The following is a 15945-nucleotide window of genomic DNA, read 5'->3' as shown; positions in this document are numbered from 1 at the left end:
AATGTCATTCTTTTAGTGCGTTTTTTCAAATGTTAAATGCAAACAATGGCCCTATTCACCTGTATCAATGAAAACTACTAAACGCTGCTTAAATCCATTAATTCTTCAAGAAAACTATACAAGAAATTTATTGAATTCGAAATTTACATCTGCTTTTACAAGAACTTTGTATCGTAACTGTCCTCCTCACAGCCGAACCAAAGATAATTTTAAGGAGAGGTCAGCTACAAGAAGACTCGCTAAGCTGCACATACAATTACTTCTATAAAAACGACATCCAGAATCGATCTATTTGAGTGCGTTGAATGAAACGTGAACATTTGATGGTGCTTTTTCTCCACAGAACCGAGCTCAGAAAGACCGCTCGCATATCGAGTCTACGGAGCCGATTTCGCACTTCAACCGAGCCGACACGAAAGGGGGGGTTCCTCTGATCTGAGTCGAATCGAGCGGATGACACAACGCAACCAATCCGGCTCGAGCAATGGCTGATTCCAACCGAGCCGAATCAAGCCAATGGCTCATTTCAACCGATGGGGCTCGAACAGACGAGTCACTTAATCCCAGTCTAACTGAGCCGATGGCACACGTGAATCGCGCCAATGGGTCACCTGAGCCGAGTCGATGGCTCATCACAACCGACCATATTCCATACGATGGCCAATCTGAGCCGGGAGAATGGCTCATTCCAATCGAGGCGGCTAGAGCTCTTGTCTCAGTTGAACCGATCCGAGCCGGTTGACGTAGTAATGGATGTAAGCCACAATTTGAATAACGATTTTTTTCTAAACCTTGATTGTATCCTCGTCATAGAAATAAATAATGTGCTCAAAAGTGAGCACTGTTTACATTACGCTATTAAAAGGTTTGGCTGATCATAAATCAAAGTGATATGAGGCCATACTGGGACACTATTTGATATATCGTGTATCCAGCGCAGGGCGATGTTTTATTTTCGAGTGGAAAAGTACACCTAGAAAGAACACTGAACTGTCTGACGACTGTGTTGGACATTCTGATATGGAAACCTGTCTCCTCAATATTTTCATCATGCTTTGTGAGATATTTGTATATTCAAGATTTAATTAGAGGATGCTGTAACTTTTGATACAAAATGCCTAAAATTTATATAGCACACACAAAAAAATTGATTTTGCTATACTTGAAATCTGCAACTCAAATTCTTACAGTAGAATTAGAAGATGATGATTGCCATACTTCAAAATGGATTTTTGAAATGATATCCTTCTAGTAAGGCACCCAATAATAGCTCTATTTTCTTCTCCTTTTTCTTAGACACGTATATTTGCAAGTCCATTCTGTATGAGGTGTTCCGAGCAAAACTAACTTGTAGAGTCAACAATATAAGTGAGAATTCTGTAACCATCATGATGGTATTTCTGCTAGTTTTACAAAAGGGACAGTAACACAAGTTATAATAATAATAATAATAATAATAATAATAATAATAATAATAATAATAATAATATAATAGCAATAATAATAATAATTATAATAATAACATCCATTCGAGAACATTACGATATCGTACGTGATTTATGTTAAACAACTATTGCTACAATTTATATGGCAACAGATCAATAAGAATTAAAAATAACAATGTGTGGAGTCAGTATGATAGAAATAACTTTTATTTCCGTAATCACCTTTGTAGCAAAGTTGAAGCTTTAGAAATTTTCATAACTTACGATTTCAATTCTGATCCTCTTGGATCAAAAACTGTAATTGAGCGAGATTACATATTTGTATGGATTCAGCGTGTGAAGAACAGTTTTCACCTTAGAAGCGAAAAGCAGATTTTGGTAAATGAACTTCGGGGTCACATTTCGCGAGGCAGTAGTGTACATCTAAAGTGTTAATATTACAAACTAGGGTGTGATACTGAGTCCACATATGAAGTTTCTTTTAATTCGAATTGATCTGTTGCTATGTAAAGGGTAGCGATCTCTGTTTAACATATTCCAACTACTATATTGTAATGTTATGAAATAGAAGTTATTATTATTATTATTATTTATGTTATTATTATTATTATTATTATTATTATTTTTATTATTATTATTATTATTATTATTATTATTATTATTATTATTATTATTATTATTATTATTATTATTATTATTGTCACTTTGTAAAAGCAGCACAAAAATAATCATGATGGTTACAGAATTCTCACCTACATCGTTGACTTTATAATTTAATTTTTTTCCTAACCACGTAGACTGAATGAACTTGCGAATTGGTATGACCAAGGAAAAAAAGAAGAAAACCGAGCTATTGCGTACCACGATTGGATGAATATCGCCTCAAAAATCCGTCTTCATAAATGGCAAGCGTTGAGAAACAGCGAAAAATCTAATTCTTTTGAGAGATTTTGAGTTGCAGATTTCAAAAAGGTCATACGTTCATTGTTAATGAACTTCTCAGGGGTGCACATTCAATAATACTGACCAAGGTAACATTTATGTTATCCATGACATGGTATTACAGAAACAAAACCTTTGGTATGGTATAGAACTTATATACATTTTGCATAAGATCTTACTTCGTCCTCTGATGAGGTCTTGTTGATACAATAGGCCAGTCTAAAGTGGGCATTTCGGTTTATTTGGAAGTTATTACAAAAATGTAAAACCGAGATATGATTCTCATGCCTTCACATATTATTATGACAAGTATATAATCATATTATGGTTACGACAAGCACTGGTTTCCTGTCGAAAGCTGTATTCTAAGCTTGAAACATAACGAAAGTGAAAGAGTACACATGAAAAGCAAAGCCTCGTTGAGAAATATTAGTTGCAACATTGAATTTCATATAAAACAATACACTACCGGTTAATCTTACTTTGTTTACAATTTGGACACCACTTTTTTCCAGGGCCGTACTGTACAATTTCTTTCAGAAATTATCTGGTGCACTGTATACTCTTACTCAAGCATTGTTATATTCAAGCCATACTTGGTATAGCCATGAAAATAAGTGCCGCTGAGTAGCAGGTGAATGAACGCTATAAGCGGAATTTAAATGTAGCGTTAATTTACACCGTTGCGTTAAGTTACAACCGTAGGATACTGTGGTGTACTTGTTAATGGAAACGATTTGCAAAGAAAATGAGTCTCAACAAATATATTAAATTATGCTTCTCGATATACGATAAGTTACCAAACTGACTTTAAAATTCCAAAATCACTAGCTTTCTACATTTTAGATCATGTTTGCGACCCGCACCTACTCTTTGGATGATTTCACAGATATTTAAAATATGTAACATAAAGTTATCACAAAAGTTCGAAAACAGCTGACAAGTTCGGGTTTATTAGATATATTATTTCATAGTCATCTGCCCGTAGCTGTTATGTTAACAGAGTAAATACAATCGTTTGCTTTTCTCTTTTTGGTAATACTACTATTTTACTGATCGAGTGAGATTCAAGTCTCTATCTGCAGAATGTTCTAATGTATCAAACATTTTCTAATGGGATTGTCGAAGGTTCTGCAGGTGGTTATAATGATAAGCCTCTGAGAGTATAAAGATCATGGTTGTCGATCAAGGATGGTAATCTTAGTGAGAATATATGAGAGTTTAAAATTTGACACGTATACTATAATGACCGAACTTAATTCATTAAATATATTTCAACAATGGTCCTCGTTCCTACCGTAGCAATGCAAAGATTAACGTTACTTGAATTCGAGAAAACAATGTATTTTCCCTACAATAGCTTATTTTAATATATTTGCTACTATGAGAAAAGAATCCTGTCTAGAATGCTTTTGGTGTACTAGATATTAGCCCAATACTTTCGATTTCCTAAATACCGAATATCACAAGTTGTGTTACTTGAATATATTGTTTACAAAACTTGAGTTACAATGTCTTATTTTCTAATTAAACATGATTTGCAATGTAATCGGAAAACAAAATTTATAGTTACAAAATATAACAATTTCAAGTCACGTGTATATAACAATAGTACTGAATTGATTTTTTGTTCTTTATTTTCAAAATAACAGTGTGTAGGAAAAGTAAATGTTTATAATTCTCAGTCTCAAGCATATCTTAGAATTACTTAGATAAACACAACACTCGTTTGTTCGGCAGACTTGCTGCTAGTAGCATTATACATTATCTCTTGTGTTCTGTGAGTATGGCAATGCATTATGTTATACTTTATCTCGTTAAACGTTTTCATATTATTAAAATAATTAATAATTACTTGCCATCATTGATATGGATTATTAACGTTGAAATTATATATAGGTATTAGTTCACTCGTTGAACTTTGTTCCTGATAATTACGTGTTGATGGGTATTGTTTTAGGTTATCCAGTAATCTTCATAGCTTTATTCAAGCCGTTTACGACTTCTGCGTTTCCTTTATTGACTTGCTGAATAAGGGATTAATTTCGCCTCTTGAGAGTGTCTGGTGTAATTTAGTCACTTAACTGCTAAAAAATTCTTTTATTCAACTTCACATTTACGTGCATTATTTACGTTTTACTCTTTGTCGGAGTTATTTTGTAATTGTTCCTTTCTGAAAATTTGATTGTTTTAGCAATATATGGGTTATGTTTTCTGAACAAGGTAGAAAATAAAAAAAACTGTGTACTCAGATATACGCAAAGCTATTTATCAACCTGGAATTATAATTTTGCGTGTCTATTTATACCTAATGGTCTATATTAATATGAAACTAGAATTATTGTAACAGGTTTCACTTTTTTTGAGAATAATCAAAAATTATTATTCATAATTTTTATTATGATGATTAATTAGAAATTTTTAGGTTTGTGTACACCGTTTGTTCCATTTGTATATCATAATCTGTATTTGATCTGGAATGTCTCATATCAATGTTCAATATTCTCAATACACATGATTTTAAATATGTGGGTTATAAGTAGTATAATGATTTATGATTATGTGTAGAAATTATGTTGTAAATAAATATAAAATCTTTCTCAGCTTTATTATAATTTATTATGAAATTAATATATGCACTTTAGATATTCGAGCACTACACTAATCACTATTAATCACTTCACTACTCGCGCACAAGTAAAGTTGAAGCTTATTGAACATCTAATATCAGTCTGTCATTATTTGTCTTTCTTTTCTTACTTTCGAATTCAGTTTAAGGGTGGATTTTACTATACATTACGCAAGCCAATACACACATGCTTACTTATATTTCTCCAATATTAACAGCAAAATATAAAAATGACACAATTAATGGTCTTTATTGTGAAAGGAGGTGAATTGTCATACGAATTGTTTTTACGACATTATCAGGAACTTAGTACAGTCGATCGGTTTACAAACATCATTCACTGAAAATTCCAGTCGTTAAAAATGGGCTTTTGATAGATTTATTTTTAAAGAAATCAATCCGGTGGGAAGAAAATATGTTAACAAACAATATTCTAGGAATTTAATTTGTTAGTTCTAAGCCAATGTCCGAAATAGGAGTTACATTTAAATATAATTTAAAGCTTTGTCATATAAAAAAACAATAGTTCCTAAGTGGTACTGAAAGCAAAACAGGCAACGTTGTGATGTCTGAAACATTCGAGAAACAGAACTGCATATTTCGTAATATAGTGAAGAGGAATTTAACTTAGTTAGCCAATTAAATTTTGCCCTCTCCTTCTATAGGGTTAATAAAAATATGGCTGGTGGAAAGTACTCTACTGATTATAAATATGTCAGCTATACAAACTGGTCAAAATGGCTGTTAACCATGATATCAATTAATCTGTTATTAAATATGATTTACATAATAGTGGCAGCTATGCCGGTCAAATCCTGTGCACTCTTTAGCGCTCAAAATTATTTTTGTGACTGTCCCAAAGAGACGACTTAACGTTTACTAAGGTCTACTTCTGTGTCTGGAGGTGTGTATATGATGTTTAGTCTTCAAATTGAAACATCCATTTCAGAAACCGCTTTTACAGTACATTTCTTGTTTCTTCCAAAGGATGCTCAGGTAACCACGTAGTTCCCGACCACGCATCTTGAAAGTCCTGCATCTTATACTCCTGAAGATCGTAACGTACATCCTTCCCTTTATGAAACACAAATACTATGAAAGTAATATCTACTTCCAATTCTGAATTTATATATATTCAGGGTGTTTATGAACTAGACAGACAAACTGAAATAGGTGATTCCTCACACCGAAATAAGCAAAACGTTCTTTTGGACATGTGGTGAAAGTTGCATAGTTTCAGAGCTACGACTGTGTACACCGTACGAAAATGAAATTTGGGACCGAATAGCTACAAAATTATTAGCTTTTTAGCTTATGCGGTATGTTATATTTTTAGATTTGTAATCTATTAGAAGAAAATAGTTGATTCTGAATCTTCAGTGGTGGCGGAAGGGTGTCCTAGTCAGGAAATAAGGGGTCATTTATATTCCGTTAGGACACATGAGTCCGATTCATGAGAGAAAGAACAACGTACCACCAAGTAAGAAAAGTCATTGAAAGACCGTCAATAGTTTGATCCAAGTGAAGGTAACGAAAGAGTTTTGGTGTGTTATGAGAGGTTGCATAACAACAATTATAGCTGAATGTAGTGGATAATAGGAATAAACAATATCAATATCTGCACGTTCATGACCAACAGTCATGATTTGTGTGAAAAGGAGTCTGACATTAATATGACGTAATGATTTTGGAAGAATTGATAAAATGAGGACTGGCGAGAAAATAATAGTATCTAACCAAAAGGGATCAATAGATCCAATGTTCTCTATCACAAACTCACTTGCTCGTTCCTTGCTACGTAACGAACACCTTATTGTTTACAACGTGTGGAAACTGATGATGAAGCATGTATTGACTTCGTAATTTTTCGTTTACGCCACTGTGTGTATCAAGAGAGATGCAGTTCCTTCTAACTGAAAGAGAAAATAGTGCATTAAAGATTACATCGGTTCATTGAAAAAGATGGTATTCAACTGCTACAGTGTCTTGTGTAGCATGTCATGCTGTCCTTGTAATTATGCTCCTCGCGTCATCTAATTGGAACGACATTTGTCTCATAGTATATTCTGCTCTCAAACAGAAATCTAATGTCTTTTTGTTGTATCAAACTTTCGTTGAAATGGTGAAACGATGTATACTGTCTACTAAACTGTCTACTATACTGCATAGTTAAAGCACCCATTAGTGTACTTGGTAATAAACGCTAGGCAAAATTGACAAAATATCACCTTTAACAACACTGAGAAATTTAGAGTTAATGAAATTACCTTGGGTAATTTCAGGTAGTTGATAAAATAAATAATCTCCATTCTTTGCCCTGCACTGTGATACATCTCACTGTTTTGTTTTAATATCTTATTGTCGGTCCGTAAATAACAAGTGGTTAATAGAAGAAGTACCGAAACAATGGACACAGCATCCGTACGTTCTGTTTTCTTTTCTGCTATTAGTATATTCTTGTTAAAAATGATTTATCTTGAGACAGCTTTGTAGCAATATGAACAGATGGAGTACACCAATGTTACTGTTACATGTTTGTTAGCTGTATTTATAAAGCTAGCAAAGAACAGAAATCTTGCAAATATTGGCCTAAACTAAGTGCAATCCTTAGGCGCAAGAACTCTACCAAAGAACCTGAAGAAAATATTATCATTAACTATTAATGTTGTTAATTATCTTATACAAAGTACTGTGAATACTCGTGTCCGTGAGGTTTTCTTCGAAGAATTGAGTGCTGAACATACTTTTACTTCATCGAAGTTTCTTGGTAATCGAAATGTATTATTTTAAGTAGGCGGTAGATAGTTAAACAGTTATAATTGTAGGAAAAGATTAACATTATTCTTCTTTTACTATTGACACAGTTGTACTTTCCCTTTCTATTCCTACGGACTTTTTTTAAATTATTAAATTATATCCATCACAAACTCAACGTAGTGACATGAATAAACTTAATTGTGTGTTACTTATTACCAAATATCAGAAAATTATGAAGGAAAAGCTATCTCAGAAATCACAGTGAGCTTTTCCTCTGATCGTAGTTCATAAACTTGAGATTTCATCTTTAACACTAAAAAGACTTTCTGTGCTACCTTTTGATGATTTTCCTAAAAAAGTTTACTAAATGATTAATGTTTTGTAAAATAAAATCTTTACTAGGGAAAGGAAAGACAGAATACCATTGTAGCGTCCTGAAGTTTGCAAAGTCTAAAGTGTAAATTGTATTATTTGTTCATTATATTTCGTTTCTTTTACAATAATACCTTCCTTGATCCTAGGTTGCTCTTCATGCCTCGTTAGTACGTCCTTTAGGTTACAACGTAATCGTTGAGCCCTAGTTCAAATAAGTGAGTTGCACACGTATTAAATTAGCACAAAAACTGCAAATGTTGCTTATTCGAATGTAGTTATTGTATAGTTATATCTAGGCTGTTTACAGCCATCATACCACAATATGTTATATCGTTGCTATCGTTACACAATCAACATTCTAAGATACAAAACATTTATATAGTTAAAATATATATAACTTCTTCTTCTAACCTATATAAAATAATTAAATAGTTGGCTATAACAACTTTGATTAAAATATCTAAATGGTTCAGGTAAAGAATAATACATGCATGCCGAATAATACATGCTGTCGTTCTGTCTTTAATGGCTCCCGACAGGATTTCTTGAAGTGATTTACCCTTTCTAGAAAGAATTCTGGACCGTATGACAAATTTACAAAGACCAGTATACATTAATTATTGGATAGCCCTCGTATATACATATTTCACAATACATATAATTACATATCTTCATATTCCTTTTTATTTATTCTTTATATCAATTATATTTTTTATAATTAATTATACTTCATATTCTTTATAATACCGTAGAGGAGGGTCTATTTAAATAATTATGAACAATTAAAAGTTTGTTTTTGGTCCAAGCATACTTTTTCTTTTAAAGTAACATGGTCGGGGATCTTTGAGTATTTAAATTCATTAGAAATAGGGATGTTACAAAATATATTTCCTGCACTTGATAATTAGGTGTCACATATATTCATTACATAGGTAAAATACGACATAGATAATATAAAATTCAGAAGAAGAAAAAATAAAATGATATTATGATAGGAAAAATCTACAAAATTGCTGTTAATTAAATTATAAGAGAACGTGGTTTGATATTGAATCACAACAGACTGAAATGAATATCAGTTAACATACAAATATTAAATAACAATTTAAGGATAACATAAACATTAACAAAATTCTAAGTACAATCTAGAATATCAAATCGATTGCTTCTATCATAATAAGTCGAGCGCCAAGAATAAAATTCTTTTGTTAAGTGTTTATTATATTAACTTTTGTTATGATCTCAGGGGGAATTAAAGCTTTGACTAAGTCCATCCATCGTTTTCTAGTATTTTCCGTTGTGTTGCCAAAATTTTAGTTCATCAACATTTCGTAATCCTAAGATTTTCCCCGTTTTTATATCTATTAACTCAAATACTTTCGGGTTAATTTGTTTCGTACACAAACAAGGACCGGTGTATATGTCACATAATTTATAGATCCGTTTTAATTAGGCGTCACTTTGAGGATGTACTCTTACAAATACCAAATCATTAGATTTAATTTTCACTTTACCTCCTTGTTGCTCTTCAATTTTCTGATTGCGATATTTGAATGTTTGCGTCCTTCTAAGTGTATCATACTTCTGAGGTGAGAAAAATCTATTTCACCATTGTCGTCAAGTTGAATTCCAAAACGTTCTTCAATTGGAGAAACAAAATCAGTCCCATTATGAATATTAGCAGGTGCTACTCCCAAAGTATCTGACAATGAATAATTCAGAAAATATGTAATCTTCCTAATATATCTGATCCAATCGGTGTGATTATTACGACAATAATGTCGGAACAACATCCCAAGATTTCGGTGGACATTCTCAACTATCGAGCTACTGGGATGATAAGGTGTTACAAAGTGTACTTTAATGTTGGCATTATTCATGGCACTAAGAAAAACGTGAGTTCGGAATTGACCTCCATTATCACACATAATATGCTTGATAGGTCCACAATGAGGTATGTATACATTTAAAATGCGATGAACGATTGCTGACGAAGTAGCTCTACGTAGGGGATAAGCTACTATATATCTCGTAAAAATGTCCTAAACAGTGAGAAGAAAAGTTTCACCAGAAGACGCTCTCGGAAGAGGCCCATACAAGTCAATGGAAATGAAAGAATGAGGACGATCGGGTATTACAGACAACATTGGTTTATATATAGATCGATAGTTATCTTTGATTTTCATACACTCCTCACAATCCTTGACATAGTTCTTAATTTGAGACCTCAGCGATTTCCAATAAAAGGATTTACTTATCAGAGAATATACTTTTGAATAACCGAAGTGTCCAAAATTATCATGATATGCTTTCAGTATTTGAGGTACCAATCGAGGTGGTATACAAATCTTGTTCCTTTGTTCATACTTGAAGTCTTTAATCACTAATGCATTATTGGACATTTTATACAGAGTGTTCCACGAACGAGGACAATCGCGTTCTTTCACACATGCAGTTAAATGTTCTATAATCTTTGCATAAGGCTCGTAGTTTCTTTAAGATTTTTGTAACTCATCCAACAAAATGTTAAAAATTTCTTCCTGTAGGACCTGAAAAACATTTATCGATAATACACGGTGATTTTCACTGGGAAATAATCTAGACAAGGTATCCACTGGTACATTTTCAATCCCTTTGATATGTTTAACTTCAAAATCGAAAAACTGTAATTCTAATGACCATCTCAATAACCTACTGTTGTAGCGTTGTATTTTCTTTAGGTGACACAGTAGCTATGATCTGTAATAATTGTAAAGTGACATCCACTGAGATAAGGTGCAAATTTTTGTAATCAAAAATGCACTGCGAGTAGTTCAATTTCTGTAATAACATACCCTTTTTCAGCATTCTTCAAGGTCCGACTGACACAGTGAATTACCAAGGGTTCGTTAGAATCAACACCCGGCTGCCAAAGTATTCCTGAAATTCCAGAGACTGCCCCATCACATTGCACGAAGAAAGGACGATCGTAATTCGGATGATTCAAGCGTATGTTCCTCATAATACAACTCTTCAAAAATTGAAAACTTTGCTCTTGTGATTCTCCCCACTGCCATAAAGTTCCTTTTCTTGTTATAGAAAATAAGGGTTCGGCTATTTCGGCGAATTTTGGTATTGATCTTCTAAACCAGTTGAAAAGACCGAGTACCTGTCTAGTTTCCTTTATATTAGTGGGAGCTGGCAAATCTCTAATAGCTTGAACTTTAGAGTCGCTGTAACACATACTATTTGCGCCAATAGAATATCCTAAGAATTCATTTTATTTTTTAAAAAACTTGGATTTTTCAATATTTACTGTAAGACCTGGATTTTCTAAACGTTCAAGAACAATGTATACATTTGTCAAGTAATCCTCAGGAGTTTTTCCCATTATCAAAATGTCATCATCATAACATTACATTATTACGTAAATCTTGACCCAATACTTGATTTAAACATGAAGCTAAGGCGGCATTACCTTTAATTAACCCAAAAACTACTCGATTGTATTCGTACAATTGTCCTTCAAATAAGAAGGCGGTGAAAGGTTTATAGTTTTCATCCAACATTACTTGGTTGTACGCCATTATTAAATCTAGATTCCCAAATATCCTCTTGCCTTGTAATGTTCCAAGAATTTCATCTATAGGGGGGTAACATACTTGTTGTAATTTGATATGAGAGTTCAATTTTCTGAGATCCATTACCACACGTAGATGTTTGCCGTCTTTCTTGGGAACTACATGCAACGGGTTTAAGTGAATACTTCGTGAAGGTCGAATAATCCCATGAGTTAACATATCGGCTATTTGTTTACGTACGTTTTCTCGGAATCGATAAGGAATAATGTACGGTTTAGTCACTATCGGATCTTTGGTTTCTACTTCAATGGTATATACAAAATCTTTACAACATCCAGGTTTGGATGAAAAAACCTTTTGATGTTTATACATTATATCCTTAAATGATAATTTCACTTCTGTATTCATAAAATCCAATGAATCTATTATAGGATCTACGTGTTTAGAAAATGAAAATCACTCTTATAAAATGAAAATAGGTTTCTCTCTCATTTCGACATCTTGAATGTTTTTAGATTTGGAAGGGTCAATTTCTGACACATTGTTCACGAAAGGTTGACATTGACTAGCTATATCGTCTTTGGCTGGAATTAATTTTTGAACTATTACGTCATCAAGGGTTTTTACAGTAAACGTTTTATTCTCAAAGTCTAGAATTGTACGCAACTGTGTTAGGAAATCTAAACCAATTAATACTTTTTCATTCAATTCATTTATGACCAAAATAGGAATGTTAATTTTGTAACCCTGTATATCAATTTCAACTTGAGTCTTGCCCATTACTCTCTTTTTCTGCTTGCCGGTATAATCAATTAATATTAAATTTTCCATCTTTTGCAACCTAGGATTAAAATAATCCTTGGTAATTTCGCGCCAAAAAGCATAAGATAAAAGCGAGACTGTAGCTCCTGTATCAATTAATGCATGCACAGGTATTTCAATAATTTTTAACATAATCCGCACTGTGGAAAAGGTTTTTAGAAAAACAAAATAATTTTCAGTGGAATCTATATCTAATTCTATATCATCATCGAATCTCCAAAAGCAATTGACAATCGGTAGGTATTGATATATTGCATTAGTATGCACAACTTTTAATTTAGTTTCATCCTCAATAGATTGATTAGTTACACTTAACGCTGGTGGGGTTTCAACCCACGCCATATCAGCACCATCTAGTTTAAATTAAAAGGATTAGTAGATTCCAATAAAGTACTTTGGATTCCACACTCTTGAGTATGTTCCGATCGATTACCTAAAGATCCTGAATTTGAGTTCCTGTTATTGCAAACTTGTCCCTCTAGGAATCTATTTTGTGACCAAGTACGCTGATTCTTATTGCGATTTCTACTAGGATTCCTATTATAATTACTTCTGTTACCGTTACCATATCTATAATTAGGTTGAGTTGAATTACCGGTACTATTTTGATTATTTGTTCTAGTACCAAAATAATGGACACTATTTTCTGGAGAATTAACACTATCTTTATTTTGAATACTTAAATTTCGAATATGCGCATAATTAATATTGTTACATCTAGAAGTAACCTGGCTTTCTTCTGGATTTCTGCTATTTCTTTAAGCTGTAAATTGACTATCATAACACTGTACTAACATGATTAAATGGTTGAAATTGTCACATTGAGCGGTCATCAACATTTGTTGTAGTCTAAATGGTAATAAAATACGGACAAAAGCTATTATACGTGATTCTGGTTGGTTTGGTTAAGTGTTTTTAGTTCATTAAATGTGGTCACTAAAATATTCGGTAACATCTTTATGTATCTTAGGGTCAAATGATTTCGTTCTTAGTAATGCGTCCCTATTTGCTAACATGAAATCGTTCTCATAGTTTGCCAATAACGCCTCTTTAAAATCAGAATACCCATTAATGTTCTGTGATTGCTTTGAACCAAGTCAAACATGGGGGTAATAAGACATGAGGAAGAAGTTTCATGAATTTTCACTCTTTAATTCCCATTAATTCCCACTCATCCTCGAATTTTTCTATAAATACCCTAGCTGGGATGTCCTCAGGCACACCACTGAATTTTGTTAAGGATTTTATTTCACTGAATCGCAAAGGTGTATCAGTACTATAAGATTTAGAACGCTTACAGTTACCGTGGGAGTTCTTACTCTTCCGTGTAGGATGCTTCGTTCTTCTTCCTGATTCGGTGCTCTCTTCACTATCATCCGATGATCCGCTACCTTCAAAAATTACTTGGGAATGAGGTGTTGGTTCTGTCCCATTATCAGGAGGTCGATTGATATTCCTAGGTCCATCATCGCGCTCCATCTCCTTAGCAAAAATATACTTTTCTTTGAAAGTATGAAATTCCTCTTGAAGTCCTTTAATCCTATTTGAATGTTCGTTTACAACCGATTCTATAACTTCAACGGCATTTTGTACTCCTGTATAGGTTTCAGCTACCTGTTCCATTTTCTGTTCACATTTCTCGAATCTGGCGTTAATTTGTACATTCATTTGGTTTTGCTGCTGATGTAACTGTTCCCATTTATGGTCGTTTCTCTGCTGTAACTGTTCCAGCCGCTGATAGATATTATCTTCTAGTTTGTGTTGGAATCGGTTCGTTTTGTCATCTAATTGTTCTTCCATTTTATGTTGCAAATCATTCAGCTTGTCATTAAATTGCTTTTGAGAAGTATCAATTCTTTGTTGCAAATCGTTCAGCTTGTCATTAAATTGCTGTTGCGACACATCAATTTTTCGTTGCAAGTCGTTCATTTGACGAGATATTTGTTTGACAGAGTACATCTGTCAAATTCTCAGATGCACCAGTTTCGCTTTGAATAGTCCTAATATCGTTAACCTCGCTATCTGATAAATCCATCTTAGTGTTTCTATATATTAACTTTCCACTCCTCAAGATGGTATAATTGTTAATCGACTCAATGATGTATGGATTTAACTATACTTTCAAACAGTACACAAGGAATAAAACATCTTCGTAGCACTCACCCTTGTGTTCTCTGCTAAGCTTGGTTTACTAAACTTCTTGCCAGTTTTTAGCTATTCTCGGTGTGTAGGCACCATTATACAACGTAATCGTTGAGCCCTAGTTCAAATAAGTGAGTTGCACACGTATTAAATTAGCACAAAAACTGCAAATGTTGCTTACTCGAGTGTATTTATTGTATACTTATATCTAGGCTGTTTACAGCCATCATACCACAATATGTTATATCGTTGCTATCGTTACACAATCAACATTCTAAGATACAAAACATTTATATAGTTAAAATATATATAACTTCTTCTTCTAACCTATATAAAATAATTAAATAGTTGGCTATAACACCTTTGATTAAAATATTTAAATGGTGGAGGTAAAGAATAATACATGCATGCCGAATAATGCATGCTGTCGTTCTAAGGTTTGAAACTACTAGTCTAATGCATGATCATAGTCAGACACAGTAAAACGGACTATTTCTTGTAATCTTTAGAAAAGCGTTCAGCTTTTGAATTTATTAGCATTTCCCACATACAATGTACAAGAAATACTGAAACATACTTAATTGTATAACGTTAATCACTTTTAACCAGATGTTTTTTGACATGTCTTGATAAGAACCAGCTGTGATTGAACAGTTAGCATTATAAAATCATTAAGGCAGTCATCAGACTCCAGAACTTAAAACTTTTGAATTCGGAGAATTCCAAATTGAAGAAATTAAATACTCCATAGCCCAACATATTAAATATATCAAATATGATACAGAAATTTGATAGGGCTCTGTAAAGAAACTGTATATATTCTCAAATACTAGAAAATGGTAAATTGGAACACTAAAATTGAGTATCCCCTGAATGTATTTCACGATTCCTTCCTCTTGTAATTAAATCAATTAGATGACTATCAAATCTATTTCTTTCTTCTACTTCCAGCTGTGTATCAGATACAAGTTCTCAAAAATCTTCCGGAGTTTCTGTCGGATCTGCCTCAGACCAACTGTCTTTTACAGTACACTTCCACTCTTTTGATGTGTTTTCCATGTGATTGGAGATCTGATCCACGAAACTGTTAGTCAATTGATTTGAATTTAAACTGGTTACGAACCATTACTCAACCACAATGGAAAGTATTTATTGCAGACTAGTCTTGCTAGAACTGAATTACACCATGATGCTAAACATACTGAAACAGATGACTCGATGAGTTTAATCGTAATTTCTAACAACATGATAATCAAGATGTCCGTCAATTCTC

General features: G+C 33.1%; 1 long non-coding RNA gene across 1 annotated transcript in view; it reads left to right on the top strand.

Moving 5' to 3' along the window:
• The first annotated feature begins 4093 nt into the window (after window positions 1-4093).
• The window catches only part of LOC145683343 (uncharacterized), a 272667-nt gene continuing 260815 nt past the window's right edge, over window positions 4094-15945 (top strand). Inside the window, exon 1 of the long non-coding RNA XR_014131052.1 lies at window positions 4094-4167. This is a non-coding gene — a long non-coding RNA (uncharacterized LOC145683343). The remainder of the gene's footprint in view (window positions 4168-15945) is intronic.

The sequence above is a fragment of the Thermobia domestica genome, chromosome 4 (assembly GCF_964235325.1).
Source record: "Thermobia domestica chromosome 4, izTheDome1.hap1.1, whole genome shotgun sequence".
Classification (NCBI taxonomy): Eukaryota; Metazoa; Arthropoda; class Insecta; order Zygentoma; family Lepismatidae; genus Thermobia; species Thermobia domestica.
Note: the sequence above shows the minus strand (reverse complement) of the source record. Positions and strands in the feature narration are given on the sequence as shown.